We start from the raw sequence: 11,350 nt of genomic DNA, 5'->3' as shown, positions 1-11,350 counted from the left end.
ACGAATTTTTTATAAAATTTTGTAAGTTACAACAAGTTTCATAATCAGTGATGGAGTACCACAAGGAGTTTCTATATTTGATGGAAAGGCTAATATTAAAAGGAGTCCCGAGGTTCTTATGGAACAATTTTTGTTTGGATTATGCGAAGAACTTGCAGATAAAGTACAACGTTACCGTTACACGACCATGGAGGATGGTCAAATTGGCCATTGACATGGAGCATATGCAACAATTTATAGCAATTTGGAATTCCAAAGGAGCAAAATTTGAGGATCAAACACAAGTCAAAGTTCTTGATTTCAAGAAGAATATTATAGATCAACATAAGAAGAGGATTTCTTCTACGCCTATCTTTAATTCTTCTTCAAAGCCAGATATGGAAGAATTTGTTGAGTATGCTGTAGATGGAGATGTATCCTTGGAAGATTTAAAAGTGTAGAATTTCTCAATTGGGTCCTTGGGATGTGAGCAATTTGAAAAATATGAGAGAAAAGAAACTGAGAAAGAGAGTGAGTGTTTGAGTGAAAAGAATCCATGTTTGATTGAAAGCAAGAGTTTTGAGAGAAAAGAGGAGAATAGTGAGTGAGAGGTGTCAATGAGTAAAAAAGAAACTTAGAGCAATAAACACAATTGTGAGAGAGATATAGAAAGTTTTAGCTTAGACAAGATTCCATTTGTATCATTGAATTCTACGGAGTCTTTAGTTTCTCATACATCTAACTATGAAATTCCTAGTATTTTTATATCAATTTTTTCAGGCTTTGTAGATTCACTAGTCAATTATGGAGACATTAATATGGATGAAAAAGAAGAAAGACAAATTGCACACTTTAGACAAGATGGTGAAAGTATGGTTGGAAAAATTGAACTTGCACATATGAGGGGACATAGCCACAATTCAGTGGGTAGAGAAGAGCCATCAAGCTATAGTATTTGAATCCGAGGATTGGGTTTGGATTCCTTGGAAGGAAGAAGAGCTTCTCATTCAAGATTCGAGGACGAATCTTTTTGAAGAGAGAGAGGATGATATGTGGTCAGGAGGACATTTCGTCATTTTAGAGCTAAGGGGCAGCATGGTAATCTCGTCAAGTCCAAAGATTTGAATACTAGAAGAATTATACTATACCGATCTTGGACATTAAGAAGATTAAGAGTCCGTCTCAAAAACAATGGTGCTGAAATGGTGACAAGTCATAAGGTCCATTGGGCTAAGGCAGGACAACAAGAAGACCAATAATGCTTTTCAAATTCAATGGGAGGCATAATTTATTATTAATTTTGGAATTTTTAGGCATTTATTTTAATTGGTTTTGCTGTTAGAATTTGTTAAAAGATTTGATTTACTTCTGATTTGCTTAGTAGTAATTTTAGGGATTTCAAATTTAAATCAAATCTGATCTAATCTAATAAGATCAAATCTGATTTAAATTAATTATCATATCTTTAGGATTTTAAAATTTAAATTAGATATATTATCTTTAGGAGATTTAAATTAAGTTATCTTATCTTATTTTTTACTTAGTTTGTTTTAGAGGTCTATTTAAACACCTTTGGTGAGACAATTTACACAACTTTTGATGAATAAAATTCTTAGTGCTTTATGCACGTTTTTTTAGTGTGATTAAGTGAGGTGAGTGATTTGCTTTACTTGTTGCATGAAGAATCCGATGACCTAGGTTGCTAAGAACAGGTTTCTTAGAGGTCTAATAGAAAAACCTTTATATATCCTTTTACGTTTCTGCTGCGTCTTTTCTGTTGCGTCTTTTCTCCAACCTTTTTCTTATCCCTTTATCCTTCGTACTAATCTTTTATCATATTATTTCTAAAGTTATTCTGAATTATTTACATCCTTGCTGTCTAGATCTAGCAGAGATGCTTAAACAACACAGAGAGCTTAGCATATTTGTGCGATGTACCATTGAAAATAATGAGGAAGCCAGAATCAGAACGGGTAAAACATATTAGTCATTTGTAGTAGCAGTGGGTCGTCATCATGAACTAAGTTTTATTAAAAAAGATGTGAGAAATTATATTACAATAGAAGTACGAAATGTTTCCAAACAAGATGATGCCAACGAATTTGGGAAGTACTTATTAAAAATGAAAGAGAAGAATCAAAATTTCTTTTGTGAGCTTAACCATGAAGTTGATCACTCTATCAAAAATGTATTTTAGGATGACGCAAGAAGCAGGGCTGCATATGAGTATTTTGCAGAAGTAATTTCATTTGATATGACTTACAACACAAACAAGTATTCGGTTCACTATGATATAATATTCGATTCATATGCATAACCAGTTCCAGTTCATAATCGTTGGTGTCCATTTACAGGTACAATATGGTTTTTGGCTCTTTTGTGGGTGTGAATCCATGGTCAGTCGACACTTCTTGGATGTGCTTTGATGAAAAATGAGGATATTCAGTCATTCAAATGGTTATTTGAATGTTGACTTCATTACATGGGAGGAAAGGCACCAAAATGGATTCTTATCGATCAATGCACATTGATTCAAAGGGCTATTGAGAGCTTTATGCCAACAACAATTCACCAGTGGTGCATTTGGCATATCAAGAAGAAGATCCCAAGTAAATTAAATGGCTACATGCGACACGAAGAAATCGAACAAGAGATGAGTCATGTTGTTTGGAACTCGTTTACAAAAGATGCATGTGATAGGAATTGGAATGATTTTGTCATGAAGTATGGTGTTTGAGGTTATAAGTGGCTTTCAAGTAACCAAGGCTTCATTTGAATTAATTGATGTTATTTTTTCGGTGAAAACGGGTATAAGTTTCAGTTCATTTTGTGTCTAATTTCGGTAATATTTGAAGATTGCACTATAAGAAAAAAGGCCTGTCGGCACCTTTTTTTCTTGCCACGCTTTTAAAGCGTGCCCAAAAGTGGTCTTGGGCACACTTTTGCGAGGTGGCCATTGATTTATCATTTGGCCACGCTTTTTTTGGCACGCTTAAAAAGTGTGCCCGTAGAGGGAAATCGGCACGCTTTTTTAAGGGTGGCCACTTATTTAAAATTTGGCCACGCTTTTTTACTGCCACGCTTTTTTACTGCCACGCTTGAAAAGCATACCCATAAAGAAAAGTCGGCACGCTTTTACGAGTGGCCACTAATTTAATATTTGGCTACGCTTTTTTTGCCATTTGCCATGCTTGAAAAGCGTGCCCATAGAAAGAAACCGACACACTTAAAAAACGTGGCTATACCTTGTGTATTCATAAAAAAATCTACCCATAAAGTTCCCCCTAAAATTTTAGTTTCCCACCTATTTTTCCCACACTTAACCTATATTTTTCTAAGTTATCAAATTTTACCCAACACCACACACTAATAACTTAAACACTAGTCACCAAAAACAAAAAAATAAACACTAACTAAAACATTGAAACCCTAAAAGTTCAGCCTTCATCTCCTCGCTCGAACCCTCTCGAACCCTAAAAGCTAAGGCGCCGTCAGCTTCATCTTCGCGATCGAACCCAGCCCTGGTCGCCTCTCTCTGTCGCGGTGCTGGTCGCCCTGTCGCGGTTCTGCTCAACCTCATCTTCTCGAACCCAGCCCTGGTCGTGGTGCTCCTCGCCTCTCTCTGTCGCGGTTCTGCTCAGCCTCATCTGTTCGAACCCAGCCCTGGTCGTGGTGCTGCTCGCCTCTCTCTGTCGCGGTTCTGCTCAGTCTCATCTTCTCGAACCCAGCCGTGGTCATGGTGCTGCTCGCCTCTGTGTCGTGGTTCTGCTCACCTCTCATCTTCTCATCTTCTTGAAGCTTTCTGGTGGAGGTGAGGTTTTTCAGCAACGTTCTTTTTTGTTATTCATTATTATTTTATCAAAATGGTTATGTATTTTGATAGTGATAATGCGTCCTGTGGCATAATGTTGTTCAATGTCATGTTTTTCTTCATATTTTATTTTATTTTTGAGAATTTGGGTTTTATACTTCAATTTGATTTCTAGATTTTGAATCTGGTTATGTTTATATATTCTTGTTCCTCATATTAATATGAAACTACAATGTTTGGTGTGAATGAATTTTCTTTTTGCTTTGGATTTGGACCTCTCACCATTGATAATGTGGTTAATTTCATGGGCTTTTTTTAATGCTAAATATTTCTGGAATAATGTATGGAACTACCAATTCAGAATTTCCTGTTTCAGTTGAGACTCTCAATGTTTTTTAAGTTTTCTAGTCATCTGGTGTGATGAATGATGAAATTGGTTATTGAAATTTGATGGAAAAAAAATTAAACATGCTTTAATAAGTTAATAATGTATCAAAAATTAAACTGATGCTTTAATAGTTTAATTAGTGTTAGATACTTAGACTGTTAGTTACTTAATTAGTTTTTTTTTTGGTTGAAGAATTTGAATATCTAAAACTGAAATACTGAAACTCTGAAATGTTAGGGTTAGTTTAGTTTGTTTTTAATAGCTGCTTCTTGTAATTTGTAGTTCTTACTTGTTAGTGTGCTGTGTTGGTTATGAATTTATCAACTTTGATAGTGGACTAGTGGATAACTTGGCAATTGAATCCTGAAATCTGAATTTGTTATTTATCATTTATTCATTTTATCAACTTTGATAACTTTGCAACTGAATCTGAATGTAAACTGAGCTCCTCCAATTCTGTTAGCAACCCTGCCAATGGTAGCTCCAAAATATGTTATATTGTTCTGCAAATTAAACATATAGTTATTGATTTTGGAGATAGAAATGCTTTAATGATAATATTGAATTATTGATTCAATCATGTAGTGGTGAATCTTACTTTACAAATGAGAGCACCATTGCTTATATATACTGATGGAAAATAATATGCTTTATTTAGTATATCTTAGCTTTTTCTATCATCTCAGTTTATTTAGTATATCTTAGCTTTTTCTATTTGATGGAAAATAATATGCCTCTCCTTCAAGAATTTTTTTTTTTTGTTTAAGAACATTTTCAGGCTTGTTTCTTATATATTGTTGTATTTATCTTGTTAAATAATAAGCAAGCTCAGATATACTGTTATGTTTGTAGTTTCAGAATATCTAATTGTTCAGAATTTCATATTTTTAGTTGCCCCTACTGCATAAAGATCTTCTTGCATCTGGATTACGCAAGAGATCCAGCGTTCTCCTGTACGATCCTCTTGGAACTGGCAGAGTAAGTTGCTGAGAACCTATTAATGACAATATTCAACCTGCCTTTTACATTTTTCCCCCTTACTGAAGTTTTCTGACTCCATTCTGTTTTCAATTATTTTTATTGCATTTCAGACATTATTAGCAAAAGTTGTTGCTACTGAATTTGTTAACTTGATATTGGGATAATAACAAGTTCAAATGGAAGCATGCTTGGTCAGATGTGAGCAGCAGTAATATAAATAAAGATCTTTTTACAACTTTGAAAAAAAGAAAGTAAGTTAAATATGTTGATAGTTTTCTGGTGTTTGAAGTATTTTCTTTTTGAAGTTTTATTGTTTAGAAATGTTACTTAAGAAATTCTTTTCTCTCTCTATTTTTCTTCTACAGTATCCTCCTTGTTACAAGGACATCAGTTTCTGGATCAATGAATCATTTACTGAAAACAAGCTGTGTGAACTTGTTAGAGGAATTGCTGGGGGATCTTGTATAAGAGGTAATTCTTTGAAAGTTCTAGTGAACCTTTTCTCTTGCATTTAAATGTATATGGATTATCAATGTTACTTTTTCTTGAATGTCCAATGGATTAAAAATATATCTGGGCTGATCTGATCTGGGATTGAAAATTGGGGTTAATGATATAATTATGAAGAGCTCAGGTGCAAAGCAAATTAAATGTTGTGTTAAGATGAGCTCTGATGTCCTTATAATAATGAAGAGTTGCTGTTTGCTCTCAATTTTGTTCATGTATAGATCCTTTTCCTCCTCTGAGCATGTGATTCATGCTATATAGACAGATATATGTATTATTCCATTTTCGCATAGGCGATATACAGTATTTTGTATCCTCATTTTCCTTGACATGATGTTTCCCCACGCAAGAGATTACTTGTGATTGCTTTCTATTTTTAGCCTAAAAAAAAGTAAAATGGTAAGAGCAGACTTGCATCTATTCCTCATATCATTGCTTTATAAAAGACTCTTCTCTTAAATTTTAAACAATGAGGTTAACATAAAAACTCTTGTTTTATTCAAACCTTTTATTACAATATAATTCAAACTCCTCTTGAAGCTTTCTTTGTGCTGTTGTTTCTTCTTCACTGCTTGTTTATTACTACTTTCCTGATTCTGTGGCTGTGGTTTTTCCAGTGGCTTTTGCTGTTGGACCTGGACATTTTTACAAGACAATAAGCCTCTTACCACTGCCCAAGAGGGTTGTTTTTCTGTTTTCTGAGGCTTCTGGTGGTGGTGGCTTACATGCTTAGTCACTATTGTCTATTGGTTTAAGAGGTTTTGGTTTGCTCATTGTTGAAAAAGTTTGCTTCTTTTTTCTGCTTGAGAGTTCAGCCTAACAAATAATGGCTTATGCCTTACATGGAAGAAATTGTAGCAGATTGGGACTTGGGATTTGAAGCATTGTTTTTGTTTTGTCTATAGTGTTAGAATATTTATTCACAAGTGTTGGGTCTATGAAGCTTTGGAGGAATTTATAGTTATTGTTTTGTGAGAGATATTAGAGATGTATAATCTATCATGATGTGGTATCTAGCCATTGGTTTTTTCTTGATTCAAGAGTTTTTTTTTCTTTGAATTAATGGGAAAGCAAAGAGATGTGGCCTACTACTGGTCGGTCCCCTTCCTTTCATGATTTGGCTGTCCTATGTGTAATTAAGAAGTTGTTAAATATCATATTCACAATCTTTTTTTTGCCTCAAGAGGTTACTAATTCCCACGAATGATTAAAGTACTTGGATTTACTGTCTCTCTAATACACACATCTGATTGTTAAACTCTAAACCTTTTCTTCTTTTAAATGAACCATTAATTATTCTTTTAATATATATTTTTTTCTTTTTTATGAAATAAGAATAACTCATTAATCAAGTGACACACTTAAAAAATAAATGTTTATGAATTAGAGGTTTAATTTAAGATTTTTACTATCAAGTTTTTACTCTTAAAAACATAACCTGCATATATCATTACACAAAACTAGTATTTATTTTTTCTACCTTTGTTTGCCATGTCATATACTAATCAATATATACAACAGTAAAATTGAAAACTGTGTTTGCTTGAACTGAATCTTGTGTTTGCTTGGTTGCTATTGAATTTTATTAGTGTTGATTTAAGTCTATTTTTTTTAATACAGGCTTTTAATAGTTGTGTTTTCGCTGCTGTTGCTGCTGCCACCTGTCTTGGTTTGCTTCTACTGTGGTACTGCCGTTGCTGCTAGGGTACGGATTTAGTTTCTACGGTGCTAGTTGACTATTATCTTTATTTTAGTTTAATTTTAAAAATTCCGACAGCTTCTGTAGAGGCAACTACGCTAATGTGATCGGGGTTATTTATGTCCTAACCTCGTAAACTTATTATAGTTGTTATAACTTATTTGTTTTGTAATAGAACCTCTATCATTAAAGGTCATGTGATCGTGGTTTTCTATGTCCTAACCTCATATAATTTGTTATTCATGTTATGTATACTACTTAAGTGCTTTCTCGAGGCAGCCACTTCAAGGCTTTCTTTAAGAATTGCTAAAACTCAATTTTCTTTGATATTTTTTGTTAGTTATTTTCAAAGTATTTTGGAGGTTGGAAAAACATTGTCTCTTATTAGTTACATAGGAAGCTAGATTTGCAGTTAGCTAGTGAGACTAACATTATTAAGGACTTTAGAATAGGAACTTAGCTATCTATTTGAAATACATAGGTTTTCGATGGATGTCTCCAAGGATTGGATGGATACGCCCCGTCATTTGAAAGAATATCAACTCGGTGTAGAAAGGTTTTTACATTTTGCTTTTTCATCAATGGGAATTCCTCAAGGGAAAGAAATTCAATGCTTATGTAAAAAGTGTTGTAATAGACTTTGGTTAAAGAGAGATGACGTGTATAACCATTTAATATGCCATGGATTTGTAGAAGGTTATAGGCGGTGGTTTAATCATGGAGAATCACTTGTTGCTATAGATGTTGACAGTGACACAGACGGTGAATATAATTGTAATGATAACATTGATGAGCTGTTACGTGATAGATTTAGAGATGCTACATAATTTGATGGACAAAATACAGGGCCCAACGAATGTGCAAAGGAATTTTATAAATTGGTGGACGAGACAAGCCAAGAACTATACCCCGGATGTAAAGGATTCACAAGATTATCTTTTACTATCCGTCTTTACCTGTTAAAATGCTTGCATGGTTGGAGTAATGTGTCGTTCACTTCTCTCTTGGAATTATTAAAAGAAGGAATGCCACATTTGAATATCCCTACTTCATTTGATAAAACTAAGAATATGATAAAGAATTTGGGTCTTGACTACCAAAAGATCGATGCATGTCCTAATGACTGCATGTTGTATCGAAACGGGCATGAGAATGACGTATCATGCTGTGTCTGTGGATCATCCCGTTATGTTGAGCATCCTGTTATGGAAGAGGATGATGTAACCTCATCAAGAAAGTCTTGTAAAGTTTCCGCAAAAACTCTAAGGCATTTCCCTTTAATTCTCAGATTTCAAAGACTTTTCATGTGCACAAGGATGGTTGAAGCTATGTCTTGGCATCATAATGAGCGTGTTAAAGATGGCTCATTAAGGCATCCTGCTGATGGTGAATCATGGAAAGAATTTGACAGTCAACATGAAGATTTTGCAAAGGAGCCTCGTAATGTGAGACTAGGCTTAGCAAGCGACGGGTTCAATCCGTTTCGAACTTTGAGCAGTACACATAGTACATGGCCTGTTGTTTTGATGGTGTACAATCTACCCCTTGGATGAGCATGAAGCCTGATTATTTTATGTTCTCTTTACTCATTCCTGGACCACAATCACCGGGAAATGACATTGATGTCTTTCTTCAACCGCTTATTGAAGAATTGAAAGAACTGTGGGAGTCAGGTGTAGAAACATATGACTCTTCAAAAAATAAAACATTCAACATGAGAGCATGTCTTTCATAGACAATTAATGACTTTTCTGCGTATGCTATGTTATCTGGCTGGAGTACAAAGGAAAACTGGCTTGTCCGTGTTGTAATGATGAGACTTCTTCTATCTATTTGAAGTATAGTCACAAGATTATCTATATGGATCATCGAAGATTTTTACCCATGAATCATCCGTGGAGGCATAACAAAAGATCTTTCAATGGAAAAAATAAACTTAGGTCTCCACCCCAGCTATTAGAGGGAACAACTGTATTTGACATATTGTAAGAGATAGATAACTCTTTCGGGAAGAAGCAAAAGAGATCAAAGAATGGGCTATCAAACTGGAAAAAGCGGTCAATATTTTTCGAATTACCATATTGGAAGTACATGTTTAGACATAACCTTGATGTCATGCACATAGAGAAGAACATAGTTGATAACTTAATAAGAACTCTATTGGATATTGCCGAAAAGACAAAAGATCATGCAGCTGCTCGTTTTGACCTTAAAAACATGGGTATCAGGAAAAACCTTCAGTCAAAAGATACGAAGGATGTGAAAAAAACTAAGTTAGCAAAGGCATGCTACTCAATGACTCCAGCAGAGAAAACAATCTTTTGTGGTGTGATGAAAGGGGCAAAATTACTAGATGGAAGTGCTTCCAACATCTCTCGATGTGTGCAACAAACAGAAAAGAAGATTTCCGGTTACAAGACCCATGATGCTCATTTTATGTTACATTATTTGTTGCAAGTACCAATCAAGAGCATACTTCCTGACCCTTGGTGCCATTGCTCTAATTCGATTATGCTCATTTTTTCGCCGGGTATGTCAGAAGGTAATTAGCCTAGCTGAGATGGCAAACCTAAAAGCAGAAATTACTGAGACATTATGCCAACTCGAGAGAATTTTTCCTCCAAGATTTTTTGACATAATGGTGCACTTGCCTATTCATGTGGCAAATGAGGTGAGGTTAGGTGGTCTAGTTCAATATCGTTGGATGTACCCTGTTGAACGGTATATGTGCACACTAAAATTGTATGTTCATAACAGAAGTTGTCCAGAGGGGTCCATTGCTGAAGGATATTTGGTTAATGAGTGTATAAACTTTTGCTTAAGATATTTGCATGAGGATGTTCAGACAAGATTCAATAGAGTCCCTAGAAATAATGATGAGTGTGTTTCAGATGAGATGCGAACTCCCAGTTTGTTTCCAAACAAAGGATGTCCCTTGGGTGGAAAAATGGGAAATGTGTTCATTTTAGATGAAAAATCAGAAGCACAAGGGCATGCATACATCCTGAATAACTGTGATAAGATTGAAGTCTACATGAGGTATTTTGTTTGCTTTATTATCATCTGTTAGTTTGCAACTACAACATCGTACCATACTAACAAATAAGAATATTTGATATGTTTAGGGAGCATGGGAGTCAAGTTAATGATAACAATCCACGCAGAACGAAGTGGGAGAAAGCCAAAGACCATAGTCAATAATTCTCAGAATGGTTTAAAGTTCGTGCCATGAAAAAAGATGTGCCTGGTTGGGCAAAAGGGTTGGTGATGAGCGGATAATTTGTACGCTTTTTGGCATTGTTTTTAGTATGTTTTTAGTATGTTTTAGTTAATTTTTATTATATTTTTATAAGTTTTTACTTAAAATTCACTTTTCTGGACTTTACTATGAGTTTGTGTGTTTTTCTGTGATTTTAGGTATTTTCTGGCTGAAATTGAGGGACCTGAGCAAAAATCTGATTCAGAGGCTGAAAAGGACTGCAGATGTTGTTGGATTCTGACCTCTCTGCACTCGAAGTGGATTTTCTGGAGCTACAAAAGTCCAATTGGCGCGCTCTCAACTGCGTTGGAAAGTTAGACATCCTGGGCTTTCCAGCAATGTATAATAGTCCATACTTTGCCCGAGATTTGATGGCCCAAACAGGCGTTCCAAGTCAAATCAAGAATTCTGGCGTAAAACGCCAGAACTGGCACAAGAATGGGAGTTAAATGCCCAAACTGGCATAAAAGCTGGCGTTTAACTCCAAGAAGAGTCTCTACACAAGAAAGCTTCAATGCTCAGTCCAAGCACACACCAAGTGGGTCCGGAAGTGGATTTTTATGTCATTTACTCATCTTTGTAAACCCTAAGCTACTAGTTCTCTACAAATAGGACTTTTTGCTATTGTATTTTCATCTTTGGACGTCTAGTTCTTAGATTTTCTTGGTTCTTCTGGTTCCCTCTCTGGGGCCGAAGCCAATGATCACCATTATCACTTATGTATTT

The 11,350-nt window shown here is 35.0% G+C and overlaps 1 long non-coding RNA gene across 4 annotated transcripts; it reads left to right on the top strand.

Moving 5' to 3' along the window:
- Positions 1-3,362: 3,362 nt before the first annotated feature.
- LOC127747491 (uncharacterized) lies at positions 3,363-10,801 on the top strand. Of its 4 annotated transcripts, none has more exons than XR_008009338.1 (6): positions 3,363-3,790; positions 5,070-5,156; positions 5,270-5,410; positions 5,525-5,630; positions 7,287-7,371; positions 10,783-10,801. It is a non-coding gene; the product is annotated as an uncharacterized LOC127747491 (long non-coding RNA). The 4 variants fall into 4 exon arrangements; XR_008009339.1 differs by lacking the exon at positions 10,783-10,801 and adding an exon at positions 10,491-10,509; XR_008009337.1 differs by lacking the exon at positions 10,783-10,801 and having other exon boundaries at positions 3,365-3,790; positions 7,287-7,631.
- The last annotated feature ends 549 nt before the right edge of the window (positions 10,802-11,350 follow it).

Source organism: Arachis duranensis, chromosome 5 (assembly GCF_000817695.3).
Source record: "Arachis duranensis cultivar V14167 chromosome 5, aradu.V14167.gnm2.J7QH, whole genome shotgun sequence".
In the NCBI taxonomy this organism is placed as follows: Eukaryota; Viridiplantae; Streptophyta; class Magnoliopsida; order Fabales; family Fabaceae; genus Arachis; species Arachis duranensis.
The sequence above is the reverse complement of the archived record's forward strand: the minus strand, read 5'-3'. Positions and strand labels throughout refer to the sequence as shown.